This window comes from Ictidomys tridecemlineatus, unplaced genomic scaffold, assembly GCF_052094955.1.
Source record: "Ictidomys tridecemlineatus isolate mIctTri1 unplaced genomic scaffold, mIctTri1.hap1 Scaffold_843, whole genome shotgun sequence".
Classification (NCBI taxonomy): Eukaryota; Metazoa; Chordata; class Mammalia; order Rodentia; family Sciuridae; genus Ictidomys; species Ictidomys tridecemlineatus.
The window spans coordinates 142,165-161,853 of record NW_027526094.1 but is presented as its reverse complement, the minus strand read 5'-3'; the positions used below and the strand labels follow the sequence as shown (position 1 = coordinate 161,853).

The window sequence follows — 19,689 nt, the reverse complement described above, 5'->3', positions numbered from 1 at the left end:
CCTGTCCCGGAACACATGATAGAGAGATGGGATGGGGAGTGGCCACCGCCATATTATCACCCCTCCCACCACGGAAATTCTCCACCCTCTTGTGGAACCCTGGAAAATCCGGGGAAGCTGCCATCTTGTATGGCTTTCCTGGTAAATGCTTATCCTGGGGGCCATAGACTGGCCTTATGGTATCCCTGGGAGGCCCAAGACTTGAAAGAACTCAAAAAGGCTGTCTCCAAGTATGGACCTAATTCATCCTGGGCCAAAACCCTCCTCTAGGGTCTGGCCCACCAACAGTGTACCACCCAAGACTGGAAAAACTTAACTAAGGCCGTGTTTCCTGGTCCCCTGTACCTGAAGTGGTGAGCTTTATTTAATGAGGAGTGCCACACTCAGGCTTAGAGGAATCAGGCTGTAAACCCCCCGGTTCTTGTAACTTATGGGATACTGTCGGGGTTCAGTGGTCAATTTTCCACAGGCCTTCAGCAGGCTGCTATCCCTGCCCCTACCAGGAGCAGGTATGGGCTTTGGGGCTGGTGGAATGGAAGAAGTTGGAAGAAGGCCACTCAGAGCCCCTGATAGCAGGAGTTACTCCGAGGGCTACCGAGGATCTTGCCAACTTCATCGAGAGTATGAAAAAGACCTTCCAAAGGTAATTCCCCCCAGGACCCCTTCGGGACCAATTTGTCAAGATTATGGTCTGGGAGGTGATGACTATAGACCACAAGCTAGCCTGTGCAGGGATGAAGGACAGATCTATGGAAAGGTGGATAGTTGCCACTAAGGATGTTGGTACTCAGGCCCACCAATCATAGTCGTTGGTTGCGGCCTTGCAGGCCCAAACGGCTTTGCTTGCTGAGGCTCTTACTACAGCACTTGCCTCTTCCAGTGGCGCCGGGAGAGGGGTTTGTTATGAATGTTGTCAACAGGGCCACTTCAAGAGAGAGTGCCCTACAGGACAAATAAGACCCAGTGCCCCGCAGGAACGTCCCTCAGATTGGACCAAGAGGCAAACTCCACCTTAGATGCCTTGCCCCTGTGTAGAAAGGGATTCTATTGGCGGAGGGATTGTAAGTCCAAATTTGATATTGAGGAGAAGCCTTTAAACTACTAACGGGGTGCCCTCCAGCCCTGTCACCCAAAGGAGGCACTTTGCCTACTGGCCTGCCTAGGGTCCACTGGAAACTCTCCATAATCCCGGGAATTAGGCCCAAAATGGACATCTTCATAGTAGATAAAATGTTCCGCTGCTTGATTGACACTGGAGCGGACCAGACAGTATTAAGGAAGGAGGAGGTTCCCCCACTATGGAAGCTGATTCCCAGACCTCAGTTATTGGGGGTGGGGGGCAATACAAGGTCTGGAAAAACCAAGGATCGGCTTACATGGAAGGATGCAGATGGGAGTCAGGGAGGGGTATGTCCTCTGGTGGTGTCTGGCCTGACAGCTGATCTGAAGAGACAGGATATTTTGGGGGAAGCTGAGATGATCATCACCACAGATCACAAAGGGAAATATGATGATATCCTAGAGGAAGAGGAGTGCCAACAACAGTTTGGACCATCGGGTTCCCTTAGCGATGACTGGGGGAATCCACTTTTTGAGACATCGAGGCGGAACACTCTTGCACCCCGTGTGAGTTCTCACCCCCAATTCTAGAGGCCACTGTTCCTACCGTCCCCAACATTCAATGGCTTCCAGGCCTTCCAGTATGGGTGGTACAGTGGCCGCTTCCCTTAGATAAACTACGAAAGCTAAAGGCAATAATATCAGAACAACTGATCCCAGGGCATATTAGGCCCTCTCTGGGCCCTTGGAATAGTCCTGTATTTGTCATACAAAGGGCCACAGGGAAATGGAGAATGTTACGGGACCTAAGAAAGGTTAATGAGCGGATGATTGCTGGTGGTACCCCCTTGCGAGGGCTACCCTGGATCCCCTCCATTTCTCGGGATTTGGTTCTCATTGAGACTAACATCAAGGGTTGCTTCTTTTCTATTCCCCTTGATCCTCAGGACTGTGAGAAGTTCGCCTTCTCTTTTCCCTCTGTTAACTTCAAGGGGCCAGACCAAAGATATGCGTGGGTGGTGTTACCCCAGGGCATGACTAACTGTCCAGCCTTTTGTCACCATTATGTTTTACAAGTCCTGCAACCTTTTTGGACGTGATCGAATATGATTCTATGTGTTCACATGGATATGACATCATTATTGGAACAGAGGATGCTAAAGCGTTGGGCTCCACCTATAAGGAACTCTGGGCTCTCTTACAGAAGGGAGGATTATGTTTATCTAATGACAAGGTCCAGACCTTACCCCCTTTTAAAATTCTAGAGGCTGAACTTAAGTTGGACTCTGTCCCATTGGTGGAATGACAGAAACTGTTGGGCAAACTCAACTGGTTAAGGCCCTGGCTTCACCAGCCTACAGAAGACCTGCTTCCACTTTTTGACTCTTTAAGAGATAAAGTCCGATTCAAGACCCAACATGGCGGCAGGTGGGGAGGCAGCACTTTCAGTACCTCCTCGATAATGGGGTCAGAGAGACGCATTAATACGCTTAGATTCTACCTGCTGAGAAACTTCTAGCAAAATTCCGCTGAAGTGAGATCTGTTGGGAATTAGTAGGATTATTGGAGGTGACAGTTTTCCCAAGACGAGTGAATCTCCACCATGTGGCGCAGAGGTCCAATCCTGACACCCACCTCCGCTGCACAGTGACCAGCCGCTGCTGCACAGTGACTGGATGCTGCTGTGCAGCGACCAGCTTCCAAGGCGGCTCAGCAGGTGCGGCGCAGGGACTCTATGAAGAGGTCTCTAACCAACGCTTCATGAAATAGCGAACCAGGAACCAACCAAGATTGGCCAAGACAAGAGACAGGCCATTCCCACCCCTCTCTTTGGACACTCTGACAAGAAGCCTGGGGCCCACCATAGCAGAGAGGTGATGTCACCAGAGTTCGGCTGATGAGATTCCTTCCCAGTGGAATCCGCTTTAGCAAGTGTGTGACTCCCACCCCCACGAGATACAAACAGCCAGGAAACCTCAAAAATCTCTCCATGGGCGTGTCTGTAGGGGACGAGGGAAGTAGAAGAAATTCTTGATTCCCAACTCTTCCTACCACCAGCGGCAACACCCAAGGTCTTAGCCACCAGTTTCCGAGGGCGTGCCCACCAAAGGGGTCCGGAATAATTAAACTGCTGGTTCCCAGATTACCACTCCACAGCACTGGGGCTTGGATGAATGACAGAAAGAGTGCTTAGTCATTCGGGAAATAGGGCAAGCAGTGGGGCTGCAAGTGTAACCAGATCCTTGGGGAACCGCCTCCAGTGAGCAGGACCTGGCTGCCTGGCAGGAGGAAGGGGGGGAGGGCAGGAGAAGTGAAATGGCACTAGACTAACAGGATTGAGAGACTCCCAGGAGGAGCCTTACAGGGATTGCTGTCAGCACATAGAGGGCAGAAGCTCAGCTCGGAGGGCACAGCTCCGCCTACTGGAAGAGAAGAAAATGGATCTCTAAGACTTAAATTTTTATTTAATTTCTATTGTATTATTTTTTTTCTCCCCTTTTGCTTCTTTCTTTCCTTTTTCAAGTTTTATTGTTCTTTCCATTCTCCTCTATTCTATCTATCTCTCTCTCATTCTTTCTTTTTAAGAGCACCTTCTTTTCCCTACCCCCCCAACTTTCATCCCAAGCATTACGTCTTCCATTACATGTAATTGTCTAAATGCAAATAGGTGAATGTTTCGAGGCTGTCTATAGGGCTCCTAAATACCTAGCTACTACCAACACCCTGATCCAATTGCCTGTTAGTATCCCCCTTCAGTAGAGCAATCTTCCAAAGTAGCCAAGACATACTAACCCTCATACCATCATAGCACCTAACCTAAATATAAAGTCCTAAGAACAGACAACAAATCACTATATGCATACAGAATCCAGAAGCCTTTTATGAGCTGAATGAATCACCTTTAAAGTACAATAAAGCCCAACATTTCTAGGCATAGTCTCCCACCACAAAGGAGAGACCACACAGATACACAAAACCAAAACAAATTTATAGGAGAAAACAAAAACACAGCAGTTAAACAGAGTTGGAAAGTAACGTGAACAACATGAAAAAAAGGGAAAAAAAGGATTACAAACAATGCAGGACAACTTAAATCTACAGGAGAACCAACAGGCATCAGAAAAATGGACAGAGAAAGAACTCAAGGCATACCTGACTCAGATGGAATGAAATCTTAGAGAAATCATTAGACAGCAAGTCGAAACAATGAAAAAATACTTTGAAAACAAATTGCATAAGCAAATTCAAATTGCAAAGAAGGAACTCTACCAGGAGATAGAGATTTCAAAAAAAAATCAAACACTAATCCTAGAAATACAGGAAACCATAAACCAAATTAAAAACTCAAACAAGAATATTGCAAATAGACTAGATCAAATAGAAGTCAGAACATCAGATAATGAAGACAAAGTTTATCAACTCGAAAAGAATATAGTCAATGCAGAAAGAATGTTAAGAAATCACGAGCAATCTATCCAAGAAATATGGGATGTCATAAAAAAACAAACTTGAGAGTCATTGGGATAGAAGAAGGCATAGAGGTTCAAACCAAAGGAATGAAGAATCTGTTGAATGATTAATCTTAGAAAACTTCCCAGAAATGAAAGATGGAATGGATTGCCAAATCCTGGAGCCAAAAGGACCCCAAACATACAAAACCGTAATAAACCAACTCCAAGACACATAATTATGAAGATATCCAACATACAGAACAAGGAGAGAATATTAAAAGCTATGAGAGAAAGGAGGCAGATTACATTCAGGGGAAAACCAATTAGGTTAACGGCTGATTTTTCATCAAAGATTTTGAAAGCAAGAAGATCCTGAAACAACGTATTTCAAAAGCTGAAAAATAATGGATTCCAAGAAAGAATATTGTATCCAGCAAAATTTAGCTTTAGATTTGACAATGAAATTAAAATATTTCACGATAAACAAAAGTTAAAAGAATTCAAAGCCAGATAACCAGCACTGCAAGGCAATACACCAAGAGGAATTGAAAAAAAGCACCCAAAACTAACAGTGGGAGGTATCTCAGTAAAGGGGGAGAAAAATAACCAAAGAGGAAAAACTAGCCAAATTAAAATAAATAAATAAGCATGATTGGAAGTACAAACCATATATCAATAGTAACTCTAAACGTTAATGGCTTAAATTCACCAATCAAGAGACATAGGCTAGTAACCTGGATTTAAAAAAAACAGATCCAAAAATATGCTGCCTTCAGGAGACTCATATGATAGGAAAAGACATACACAGGCTGAAGGTGAAAGGTTGGGAAAAATCATACAACTCACATGGTCCTCGGAAGAAAGCAGGAGTGGCCATACTCATATCAAATAAAATCAACTTCAAACCTAAGTTAATCAAAAGGGATAAAGAAGGACACTATATACTGTTAAAAGGAACCATCCACCAACAAGGCATAACAATTATCAATATGTACGCACCAAACAATGGTGCTGCAACGTTCATAAAACAAACTCTCCTCAAGTTCAAGAGTCAAATAGACCACAACACAAAAATTATGGGTGACTTCAACACACCGCTGTCTCCATTAGACAGATCCTCCCCACAAAAGCTAAATAAAGAAACTATAGAACTCAATGTCACAATCAATAACCTAGACTTAACTGACATATATAGAATATATCAACCATCATCAAGTGGATACACATTCTTCTCAACAGCACATGGATCTTACTCAAAGATAGATCATATATTATGCCATAGGGCAACCCTTATTAAATGTAAAGTTGTGTAGATAATACCATGCATTTTATCTGATCATAATGGAATGGAACTGGAAATCAATGATAAAAAAAGGAAGAAAAAATCCTGCATCACCTGGAAAATGAACAATATGTTACTGAATGATCAATGGGTTACCAAAGACATAAAGGAGGAAATTAAAAAATTCTTAGAGATAAATGAAAATACAGACACAACATATCGGAACCTATGGGACACAATGAAAGCAGTTTTAAGAGGAAAATTCATCACCTGGAGGTCATTCCTCAAAAAAAGAAAAAAAAAACAACAACAAATAAATGAACTCACACTTCATCTCAACACCCTTGAAAAGGAAAAGCAAAAAAACAGCAAATGTAGTAGAACACAAGAATTAATTAAAATCAGAGCAGAAAGCAACAAAATTGAAACAAAAAAAATGAAAAATTTGATACAACTAAAAGATGGCTCTTCAAAAAATTAAATAAGATCAACAGACCCTTAGCCATGCTAAAGAAGAGAAGAAGAGAAAGAATTAAAATTACTAACATACGGGATGAAAAAGGCAATATCACAATGGACACTACAGAAATACAGAACATAATTAGAAAGTATTTTAAAAAGCTATATTCCAATAAAAAAGAACATAGTGAAGATATCAATAAACTTCTTAAGTCATATGATCTGCCCAGACAGAGTCAGGAGGATACACGCAATTAAACAGACCAATTACAAAGGAGGAAATAGAAGAAGCCATCAAAAGACTACCAATCAAAAAAAGCCCAGGAATGGATGGGTATACAGCCGAGTTTTACAAAACCATCAAAGAATAATTAATACCAATACTTTTGAAGCTATTTCAAGAAATAGAAAAATAAGGAGCTCTTCCAAATTCATTCTATGAGGCCAACATCACCCTTATACTGAAACCATAGAAAGACATTTCAAAGAAAGAAAACTACAGACCAATATCTCTAATAAACTTAGATGCAAAAATCCTCAACAAAATCCTGGCGAACCAGATAAAAAAGCATCTCAAAGAAAATTGTGCATCATGATCAAGTAGGATTCATCCCCATGGTGCAAGGCTGGTTCAATAAATGAAAATCAATAAATGTTATTCACCACATCAATAGACTTAAAGATAAGAACCACATGATCATCTTGATAGATGCAGAAAAAGCATTCAACAAAGTACAGCATCCCTTTATGTTCAAAACACTAGAAAACAGGAACGTACCTCAACATTGTAAAAGCTATCTATGCTAAGCCTCAGGCTAGCATCATCCTGACTGGAGAAAAACAGAAGGCATTCCCTCTAAAATCTGGAACAAGATAGGGATGCCCTCTATCACCACTTCTATTGAATTTAGTTCTTGAAATACTAGCCAGAGCAATTAGACTGACAAAAGAAATTAAAGGCATAAAAATAGGAAAAAAAGAACCTAAATTATCACTATTTGTGGATGATAGGATCCTATATCTAACAGACGCAAAAGGGTGTAGAAAGAAACCACTAGAGCTTATAAATTAATTCAGCAAAGTGGCAGGATATAAAATCAACACACATAAATCAAAGGCATCCCTGTATATCAGCAACAAATCTTCTGAAATGCAAATGAGGAAAACCATTCCATTCACAATATCCTCAAAAAAATAAAATACCTGGGAATCAACCTAACAAAAGAGGTGAAAGATTTTTACAATGAAAACTACAGAACCCTAAAGAGAGAAATAGAAGATTTTAGAAGATTGAAAAATATACCCTGTTCATGGATAGGCAGAACTAACATTATCAAGATGGCGATATTACCAAAAGTTCTCTAAAGTTTAATGCAATGCCAATCAAAATCCATATGGCATTTCTTGTAGAAATAGATAAAGAAATCATAAAATTCATATGGAAAAATAAAAGACCCAGAATAGCAAAAGAAACTCTAAGCAGGAAGTGTGAATCAGGTGGTATAGCGATACCAGATTTAAACTATAGTACAGAGCAATAGTAACAAAAACAGCATGGTACTTGTACGAAAACAGGCGGGTGGACCAATGGTACAGAATAGAGGACACAGAGACTAATCCACAAAGTTACAACTATCTTATATTTGATAAAGGGGCTAAAAACTGCAATGGAGGAAGGATAACATCTTCAACAAATGGTGCTGGGAAAACTGGAAATCCATATGCAACAAAATGAAACTGAATCTCTTTCTTTCGCCAAGCACAAAAGTTAACTCAAAGTAGATCAAGGAGCTTGATATCAAATCAGAGACTCTGCGTCTGCTAGAAGAAAAAGTTGGCTCCAATCTACATATTGTGCGGTCAGGCTTCAAATTCCTTAATAGGACACTCATAGCACAAGAGTTAATAACAAGAATAAACAAATGGGATTTACTTAAACTAAAAATATTTTTTCTCAGCAAGAGAAACAATAAAAGAGGTAAATAGGGAGCCTACATCCTGGGAACAAATTTTTACTCCTCACACTTCAGATAGAGCCCTAATATCCAGAGTATACAAAGAACTCAAAAAACTAAACAATAAGATAACAAATAACCCAATCAACATATGGGCCAAGGACCTGAACAGACACTTCTCAGAGGAGGACATAAAATCAATCAACAAATACATGAAAAAATGCTCATCATCTTTAGCAGTCTGAGAAATGCAAATCAAAACCACCCTAAGATACCATCTCACTCCAGAAAGATTGGCAGACATTATGAAGTCAAACAACAACAAGTTCTGGCGAGGATGTGGGGAAAAGTGTACACTTGTACATTGCTGGTGGGAATGCATATTGGTGTGGCCAATTTGGAAAGCAGTATAGAGATTCCTTGGAAAGCTGGGAATGGAACCACCATTTGACCCAGCTATTCCCCTTCTTGGACTATTCTCCTATAGACCTTAAAAGAGCGTATTATAGGGATACTGCTACAATGATGTCCATAGCAGCATAATTCACAATAGCTAGACTGTGGAATCAACCCATATGCCCTTCAATAGATGAATGGATAAAAAAGTGGCATTTATACACAATGGAGTATTACTCTGCATTAAAAAAATGACAAAATCATGGAATTTGCAGGGAAATGGATGGCACTAGAGCAGATTATGCTAAGTGAAGCTAGCCAATTCCTGAAAAAACAAATGCCAAATGTTATCTTTGATATAAAAAGAGCTACTAAGAATAGAATAGGGAGGAAGAGCATGAGAAGATCACCATTAAACAGCAACAAGAACAGGGAGAGAAAGAGAGAGAGAAGAGAAATTGCATGGAAATGGAAGGAGACCCTAATGGTTATACGAAATTACATTCAAAAGAAAGTGAGGAAAAAGGGAAATAAACAAGGGGTAGAAATGAATTACAGTAGATGGGGTAGAGAGAGAAGATGGGAGGGGAAGGGGAGGGGAGGGGGGATAGTAGAGGATAGGACAGGCAGCAGAATACAACAGACACTAGTATGGCAATATGTAAATCAGTGGATGTGTAACCTATGTGATTCTGCAATCTGTATATGGGGTAAAAAATTGGAGTTCATAACCCACTTAAATCAAAGTGTGACACATGATATGTCAAGAACTATGTAATGTTTTCAACAACCAACAATATATTTTTTAAAGGGAGGGAAGAACAAACTAATTCAAGTTAAAAGGGAAAAATTAACCCAAATGACTGAAAATGGAAATCATATCTGATTAACTATCATCTTTGAGTTCTGATAGGAATCAGCCAATTTTATGAGACTTTCAAATAAGAACTAACACCAACACCTCTCAAATCATTTCATGTAATAGAAGAGAAGGGAAGTTTTTCAAACTCATTCTATAAAGCTGGTATCACCCTGATACCAAAACCAGACAAAGACACACCAAGAAAAGCAACCTCAGACCAATAACCCTGATGAACTTAGATGCAAAAATTTTTAATAAAATTCTGGCAAAATGCCTACAAAATCATTTTAAAAATCTAGTGTCCTATGATCAAGAGGGGTTCATCTAAAAAATGCAAGTTTGGTTCAACGTAATAGAAATCAGTAAATGTAATACATCACATCAATAGACTTAGAGACAAGAATCATACTTTCTCAATAGATGCAGAAAAAACTTTGATAAAGCACAGCAAGCATTGATGTTCAAAATTCTAGAAGAACCAGGGATATAAGGAACATGTATTGTAAAACCCATATATACTAAACCCAATGCCAACATCATCCTAAATGGAAAGATTGAAAACATATTCTCTTGAAATACTGGTACAAGATAAATGCCTGTTTCAGCACTTGTTATTCAACATCATCTTGAAACTCTAGCCAGAGCAAGGGACAGAAGAAAGAAATTAAAGAAACATGAAGAGAAAAAGAAGAACTCAAAGTATCCTTATTTGCTGATCACATGATTCTATATTTAGAGAAAACAAAAATCTCCACTAGAAAACTTCTAGAACTCACAAATGAATTTAGCAAAGTAGCGGGATGTAAAATCAACACCTATAATTCAATTGCATTCCTATACATCAGTGATGAATTGACTGAAAAAGAAATTAGGAAAACTACCCCATTCACAGTAGCCTCAAAATATATATATTTGGGAATCAATCAAAAGAGATAAAAGAATTTAACAAGAAAAACACAGAACTCTAAAGAATAAAATTGAAGAATACCTCAGGAGATGGAAAGATCTTCCTTGATCTTAAAGAGGCAGAATTAACATTGTCAAAATGGCCATACTACCACAAGTGCTACACAGATTGAAAAGAGTTCCTATTAAAATCCCAGTAACATTTTCCATAGAAATAGAAATAATCAGTCATAACATTCATTTGGAAAACACAAGAGGCCCAGCATAGTCAAACCAATCCTTAGCAAGAAAAATGAAGCAGGAAACATCACAATACCAGACCCTTAAGTTATACTACAGAGCTACAGTATCAAAAACGACATGGTGTATGAGCACCAAGCAGACAGGTAGACCAATGGTAAGAACAGAAGACACAGAGACGAATCCACAGAAATACAGTGACCTCATACTAGACAAAAGCACTGAAAACACACATTGGAGAAATGATAACCTGTCACAAAAATGGAGTGGGAATAACTGGAAATCCACATGTAGCCACATGCAATTAAACCCTTGTCACTCAACCTGCACAAAACCCAACTCTAAGTGGATCAAGAACTTAAGCATTAGACCAGAGACCCAGAGACCCCAATCTACCTCATGTTGGCTTAGGAATCAACTTCCTCAATAAAACTCCTAAAGCGCAAAAAGTTCAATCAAGAATAAATAAATGACATGAAACAAAACTCAAAAGCTTTTTTACAGCAAGGGAAATGATCAAGAATGTGGGGGAGAGGATTTACAAAATGGGAGAACATCTTTGCCACCCACATCTCAGACAGAGCACTTATCTCCAGGATATAACTCAAAAAACTTAACACCACAAAAACAAATAATCCATCAATGGGCAAAGAAAATGAGCAGACACTTCATAGAGAGAGAAATAACAATGGTCAACAAATATAGAAAAAAATGTTAAATATTTCTTGAGTTTTTTTTTTTCTAGCAAATAGAGAAATGCAAACTAAAACTATACCGGGATTTCATCTCATGCAGGTCAGAATGGCAATTATAAAGAATACGAGTAACAAGAAGTGTTGGTGAGGATGTGGGGGAAAAGTTACACTCACCCATGACTGTGGGACTGCAAAGTGGTGCAACCACTCTGTAAATCACGGTGGAGATTGCTCAGGAAACTAGGAATGGAACCACCACGTGGATTTAGAATCAGCGTACTATAGTGATGCAAGCACATCAATGTTAACATCAGCTCAACTCACAATTGCTCACTGTGGAACCAACACAGGTGTCCTTCACCAGATGAATGGGTGAAAAATATGTGCTAAATACACACCATGGAATATACCTGAACAAAGAGGAGTGATACGCATTGCCAGTCAGTGGATGGAATGGGGGACTGTCATGCTAATGGGAGTTATTCAAACTCCTCAAACTAAAGAACCAATGCTTTCTCTAGTATGTGGATGCTATCTCACAATAAGTGGTGGGTAAGAAAGAATGGAAGTACATTGGATTTGTCAAAGGGGAATGATGAAAAGGGAGGGGCAATCTGAATATAGAAGACAGTAGAATGAATTGGACTTTACTTTTCTATGTGCACATAAATAAATGACCCCCACAAAAAATTTGTGAAATTCAAAAGATAACTCTTATTTGGTAGTGTTTGATGTCAGTTCTTGGTTTGGTGCCCTGTGTCACAGGCTGACTCATGTACTCTCAAACTTTATACATTCAAGTCCTAACTCTCAGACCTTGATACTGAGGTAACATTGGAAGGCAGAACCCTTACCAATATAGTTATGGTACATTCACACGAGTTCACATGGCTTTGTCCTAAAAAGGTGTGACTCACGTCCTTATAAGATTTGGATTCAGACAATGCTCAGAAGGGAGACCAGAAAAGGATACAACCTCAGGTGGCCATCTGCAAGTAAAAAAAGAGAGGACACAGGAGGAAGCAAATCTAAGAAAATTCATTATGGATTTCCAACCTTTTCAGCACTCAGTCTGTGGTATTCTGATCTGATAGCTGTAGCAATCCAGTACACACAGTAATGCTAAATTTGTAAAATGGAGGATGGATTTCTCCTTCCCAGGTGGAGGATATTTAGGAAATTCCTCTGTTGTTTTGGTAAATTTTATGTAAACATAAAAGTATTCCTAAATAACCATTTTATATTAAATACCTGAATGAATCAAGGTTGGGTGGTGCATAACTGTTATTCCAGCAGCTTGGGAGACTGAGGCAGGAGGATCATAAGTTGGAGGCCAGCCTCAGCAACTTAGTGAGGCCCTAGGCAACTCAGTGAGGCCCTGTCTCTAAATAAAAATGCAAAAGGCTGCGACTGGGGCTCAGAGGTTAAGCACCCCTGGGTTCCATACTAATGCCAAAAAAACAACAGAAAACCAACCAACTAACAACTGGAATGAACACCCTGCAGCCAAAATATCCCCTCCTCACTTTTTTTTGATTTAAAGTTTCTTTTAATGGATCAAGGACCTGGGAATAAAACCAGAGACCCTGCATCTAATAAAAAAAAGTAGGCCCTAATCTCCAACATGTGGGATGAGGCTCCAACTTAGTTAATTCTATAGTATCCCTTGAAAATGCTGGTAGGATTTCCCCTTCCTCTACTGTTTTCTCTTTGCTTTCCACTGTACAAAGTCTAATCTGGGACAGAAAAGATCCATTCTTTATAGGAGATATTAGGGCACATACAGGATTGCCTGCAGCCCTCAGTTTGGGCAATGATTTAGCAGATAAAACTACACATGACATACATATTTTCTCTACACTAGAAGGAGCTACAAATTGGCTTCTCTGCGGTGATGCTCATTGGGGGACTTTTTTTGGCTCTGCCCACATGACCCAGCCAATCGGCCTCAAAAGCAGGAGAAATAGGGGAGGTTGAGAGGCTTGTGGGAAGCCGTTGGTGGCAGTTGGGCTCTGAGAGTTTTTCCTGAGGAGCTGTGTGGTGTGGTGTGTGTGTTCTAAAAGTAAAGTTCATTTCTTTTGACAAGTGGCTCCTGAATTGTGCCCAGCCAGACTGTGGCATTGAGGCTTGACAGTAGAGTGCTTGCTTAGCATGTGCAAGGCCCTGGGTTTGATCCTCAGCACCACATAAAAATAAATAAATAAAATAAAGATGATATTGTGTCCAACTTAAAAAAAAGTTAACAAATGAATTACATAAGAAACTAACAAGCATTTTGATTGTTCCTTCCAGAGAAAGAGTGAGCCTATTTCCTGTCTCCATTGATGAGGATGAGCCTGAGGGATAATCACTCAGGTTCCCAACAGAGTGGAGTCCAGGACAGACTGCCTCATCTGCAAGTAGGTGCCACCTGCCTGCTGCTCCCTCAAGCCCAGCCTCCACATCTGCCTCTATTTTTTATGTTGTGTTTCAAGAGCATTTTTCTGTGATGCAGTGTGAATTCTGAAATTTTCTGTATAAAAATCATGGAGTATGTGAGCAGGAATGTCAGGAAACCAGGTGGCCCATGTGAAAATGGAGTCACAGGGAGAGGATCTACAGAGCCTCAGGTGGATCTATGAACTTCTCCTTCCCCAGAATCCAGGCATCACAACATGTGGAAAGGATATTGGTTTATTTTAAGTTTGAATCCAAGTAAGAAAACTTGGAGTTGTCTACAAGATTGGGATGCACTTTTTTGACAAGAAAACTCATAGGAAATTTTGAGCACCTTTCCCCAGATGGTTGTTATCCAGAATAGAATCAAATCAAGGGGACAAGCAAAATGTTCCACTGGGGACTCTATAGTTCTGTGCTCCCCAGTGGGATCTTGTCACCTTAGTAGAGATGCTAAAATTGCAGGCTGCAGAGAGATGAGCTCACAGCACCCTTTCCTTATAACCATGCAGGTTTTTCTAAGGAGCACCAAGTGCCCAGAATCCGTCCAGGTAAGTGCCTCTCAGTTCCACAGAGATAATGAGTGAGTACCTGAGGCCTGTATGAGGATGTTGCAAGGGGCAAACTGGGTATAGGAGTGAGGTTTTTGGTAGCTTGAGACAGCCAGCTCTCACTCCTATATTTAAGAAGACTAAGGTGCTCTGTGAAATGTGAGGAAGGAGATCTTCCTAAGTTGCGTCATCCTTTGAGACACAGAAAGTTAGGGGCTATTTTCAATAGGAATTGCCATTATCTCAGGTTTCTACTTAATTTTTTTCCTTGAAACTACAGCATTGCTCATGTTATATATGCATTTCCCTGTTTGATATGTTATTTACTCCTAAACCAATTATCAGGAATGTAATAAGTCGCCTGTCTGCTTTGTACTACATATACTAAGGTTTTCTTCTCTCACTTTCCTGAACAAACAGAATATTACTGCTCTGTGACTACTAGACTCTGAGGAGTTAAAAACCATAATTTTATGTGGCCCAGAAGGTAATGAGGGCAACCTCACATGACCACAGACATCTATTGAACTTTCCCATACAATCTTTCTTGTCCTACATTTAATAACACAATTTAGAAGTGAATGGTGCCACTCCATAGTGGGTGCTCTGCCCATGAGCAAATTTCAAGTGAGAAGACAGTGGTCCTGTGTAACCATCCCAGAAAAAGACCAGTGATTCCCATTGTGTTGTCCTTCTCCTTCCCCAATGACAAGGTAACATTATTATCCATAGCTAGGTAAGAATAATATTTGTGTCCATTAATCTTTATTCTTTTCATTATTCATTTAAAAATTCTGTTTGCCCTCTCTGTAATAATGAAAATTTCACAAAGGCCTTTGATTATATATGCCACATTTTTTTTTATCCATTCATCCACTGAAGGGCATCTAGGTTGGCTCCACAGTTTAGCTATTATAAAATGTGCTGCTATAAACACTGGTGTGGCTCTGTCCCTGTAGTGTGCTGTTTTTAATTCCTTTGGTTATAAACTGAGAAGAGGAATATCTGGGTCAAATGGTGGTTCCATTCCCAGATTTCCAAGGAATCTCCATACTGCTTTTCAGATTGGCTGCACTAATTTGCAGTCCCACCAGCAGTGTATGAGTGTGCCTTTCCCCCACATCCTAAACTCATTCTGTCCTGGTTTGTATTTTCAGGTCCTATTTCATGCAAATTCACTTCCAGAAAAAAAAATTAATCTATCTGCTTTTCGTCTTCCTAAAGCAAACTGGACTTGCCTCAGGTCATCAAGCGAACAGATCCTCCTGCAGGTAAGTTTGGGTTACCCAGTGATGACAGCTTAGGGTCTGTGATGGAACTAGTCTGCTGTTTCCTATTGTTGTTAGAAGACTAATTTTTCTTTTAATGATTCTGAATACAGAATTTAAAATATTCTTAGGGTCTGTCTGTAAGTGTGAAACCTGAGCTGTACTTAAATCTTTCCAATTTACAGAAACAATGGATTATTTTCAGCCTTATTTTCCGTAAATAGCTGCCATTGATTCAGCCAAATATTCTCCAGGATTTTCTCCTTCTGGATCCTGTAGCTTATATACGTCACAGTGGCTCATCACCCAGCAGGGCACCTGGCTGTGGGTGGCTGTGCCCTCCCTGATGGGCAAGCTGTTTCTCCCTAGTGCTCTTCAGACTTTTCCAGCTAGATCTCTGCCACAGAGAAGAACTTCCTGCCCAATGTTTCCTGAGATCCTAACCCACTTAAAGCAGGATGAGTCCCCCTCCCAAATTTCACTTGTCCATCTTACTTTAGCAATGGGAATCATGGTGAAGTTTAACTAGGTGGCAACCGTGAATCAAAGTGTGATCCTTTGCTGCTGCTGGTATTATTATTTTATTTTGGTATCTGGGATGAAGCCCAGTGGAGTGCTGGACTCTTGAACCACAACCCCAGCACTTTTCATATTTTATTTAGATACAGGGTCTCCCTAAGGTGCTTAGGGCCTCTTTAAGTTGCTGAGGCTTGCCTCAAACTTGTGATCCTTTTGTCTCAGCCTCCCAAACTTCTGGGATAACAGGTGTGCACCACTGCACCTGGGCCACGTTACTTCCCCTATGACTTATGTCCCTCTCCATGAAAGGTGCAGTCTTTCTAATGTAGTTTGCTTTGAACAGCATGTTAACTGAATACCATCACATTGCTAAGAGCCACAGGTTAGGAGGCCCCTTGATTACCCTGCAGGGAAGCAGAAAGTTTCATCCTGGTACTGAGCCTCTGGGCTCTTCTGTGCTAGACAGGTGTGAGTGGCAGGTGTGATGGCTGGGAGAGGACATGCTGGACAATTTCTTTTATCTCATTTTTATAAAGAGTTCTTATTCACCAGAACTTATACTAATGTCACTGAGCTGTTAACACAGATGTAGCTACATACTTTTTAAAGTCACTTACATATTGTATGATATTTCAGTGAATCATTTTTTCTGTATTGGATGTATGATTTTCTTTTACATTATGATATGATCTGAAATTTAGATAAAGGATGGGCACGGGAATCCTAGGGTCCTGGAGGCTGAGGCAGCAGGATTGTGAATTTAAAGCTAACCTCAGGAAATTAGCAAGGCCCTCAGCAACTTAGTGAGACTCTATTTCAAAATAAAAAAGAGAATGGGGCTCAGGCTGTGTATCAGTGGTTGAGGAGTCCTCGGTTCAATTGCTGATAGGAAAAATAAACTCTTTGTTCACAGCTGGATAGATTCATATATAAAAAATTGCTCATGGGTCTACACCATTTCTGTTGTTGAAAGTGTTTGCTCACTCTCTTTCATGCTCTGGAGAAAGGAGACTCGTTTTTCATTCTGCTACTGTGCAGTTTTGCCTTCAGACAAATAAAATTTTCTGGTCATTTTAAAGCAACAATGAACTGGGGTCTTAATTTTGAAATATTTTTGAAAATTCCTAACTTATTCTCATTCCTACTTTTCCTAAAACTTTCCTGTTTGCACGAGTACATTTTTTGAAGTAAGACTGAAAATCTTGTCCTTGAATGCTCCAATTTGCGGTGATTTAAACTTGTTACTGAAAGGGTTTTACGATGCTGTGTGCTAGCCTTGCACATGTTTTAACATGAATTAAACACAATGGAAGCAAAGTCACCATTTCATATAAATGTCCCTCTCTATAAAAGAGAACACAATTTTAGAACTAAAATTTTAAATTTTTATTTAAAAATGTTGTACACAAATGATTATAGTTAAAAATAGATGTTTAAGTTATTCTTTAAAGCTTCATCAGCATATATTTAACCTACATGAAACAGTTGTGATAAGAACAGATATATGTAATTTTATGTATAAAGATAAAAGGGAATAACATCTGTGCCTGTGATCATGTGTGCCTTGTGAAAGATCTTCCTAGTGTCATTTCTGGGCTTGTCATGGTAGCAATCCTGAATATACTGAATAAGTGGAAGAATAAAATTGTATTTTTCCTGATCACCACATCTGGGAAATAAAGAACTTTTTCCCTAATGGTATAGAGAATTTCCCTTTTAGACAAACACTGCATGTTCTTACTCATGTACAAAACCTAAAAAGCATTGCACACACTCTCCAAGAAATGTTGTTCCAGTAGATCATTCAACAAATTCTCCAACATAAATTTCAGTCTTGGGCATTTGATTACAGAAAAATGTCACTTTGAACTTGTAATAGAGATAGCATCTTAGAGCTCATCTTTCAGGAGTGGGCTGGACACGTGTCTTTAATTAAAACTTTGAAACACCAACTCTGTTTTAAAACAGCACCGAGTCTGTTTTAAATATAGTTCTATTTACTACTCTGATTGTAAAGTCCTAAAAGGAAAAAAATAACTATGCTCTTGGTAATTTTTCCAGAATATTCTAACATAATCTAGTTATTCTGGCTGGAGGATGAACAAAAATGTGACATGTGTAGCCACCTCAGAGGATTCCAAGGACCGACATAAAATTTCGAGTCCTCACAACAGGATTGTGCAAATATTCTACTATGTTGGTTTTTCTATTTTTTAAACTAGATTTTGAACACAGGAGCAATTAACCACTGAGCCACATCTCCACCTATTTTCATATTTTAATTAGACACAGGGTCTTGCTGAGTTGCTTAAAGCCTGTGTAAGTGTCTGAGGCTGGCTTTAAACTCACATCCTCCACGCTCAGGTTCCTGACCTGCTGGGATTACAGGTGTGCACCCTCACACCCTGCGGTAATTTCTTTCTTGTCTTTCTTTCAGGAAGGGACAGAGCTGATCTGTTATTAAAGGAACTGCATTGATTCTCCCAAGTCTTGTGAATGAAGTACTGTATGATAATAAGATTAGAAGCCAACATTTCTGGAGAGCTCATTATGTGCCACAAACACTTCCAAAGTTTGTAGGCACACTATACTTTTTCCCAAATAGTCTCTGCAGGATCCACATAACAGGACTCTTTATGTAAACAGCTGAGATGACTGGACCTCAGCATCCCAAGTTGCATAATAAGAAGTTGTGGTAAATGGCAGCTCCGACTCGAAACTTCAATCAGTCCGACAACAAAGTTCACACCAACATTGTTTATATATTACAAAAATTTGGTATGGTGGGAAATAAGCCAGTGTTAACATGGTGCTGACCTGAAGTAACTCCGTGCAGGTCTAGTCTGTGCACACTCATGTTTGGGAGGGTCTCACTTCCAGTTTCTTGCAATCAACCCCTGCAATTTGGCCCAATTTGTAGATCTCCTATTATGCACCTGACAGACAAGATCACAAAAAGGCAAATCAAGTAAGCTCCTATCTTGCCCCAGACAACCTCAGACATGAGAAAATAGGAAAGAAGTATATTCTAAGATAGATGGCACTTCTTTTGAGCCATGACGTGGCCCCATTTAAAAAAAAATCCCTGGCACTTTTTATTTTTAATTTTGAGACAACAGGGTCTCAGGAAGTTGCTTAGGTCTTTGCTAACTTGGTGACATCAGCATTGAACTTGCCATTGTCTCATATCAGCCTCCCGAGCCACTGGGATTACATGAGTGCACCATGGCACCTGGATGACAATTCTTAATGTACAAGAAAACTGAAATATCAATATGTATGCTGCTGTGGAGGTCCCAGTGATATTGGAAGGTATGGAGATAAGGTGGTGCATGGAGATGCATTCTCCAGGGTGTGAATAGAACATAGTTTGTTTTTTTTTTTTAATTTTGTGCTGGGGGCTGCCTGGTAGGCAAGTTCACCAGCACCAAGTTACAACTTTATTCTGTATTTTGAAACAGGGTCTCACTAATACTCCCAGACTGTCTTTACTCTTGTGATCCTCCTGCCTCAGCGTCTGGGGTCATTGGGATTTCAGGCAGACACCATTCTGCCCGGCACCAGAACTGAATTTTCATGTGGAATAAAAATACAGTTGGATGAATTTTC

The 19,689-nt window shown here is 40.0% G+C and overlaps 1 protein-coding gene across 1 annotated transcript in view; it reads right to left on the bottom strand.

Annotated features, from left to right (window-relative positions):
- Window positions 1-19,689, bottom strand: part of LOC144374723 (uncharacterized) — a gene marked incomplete at its 3' end in the record, with an annotated part of 159,020 nt that overhangs the window by 5,564 nt on the left and 133,767 nt on the right. The window lies entirely within an intron of this gene.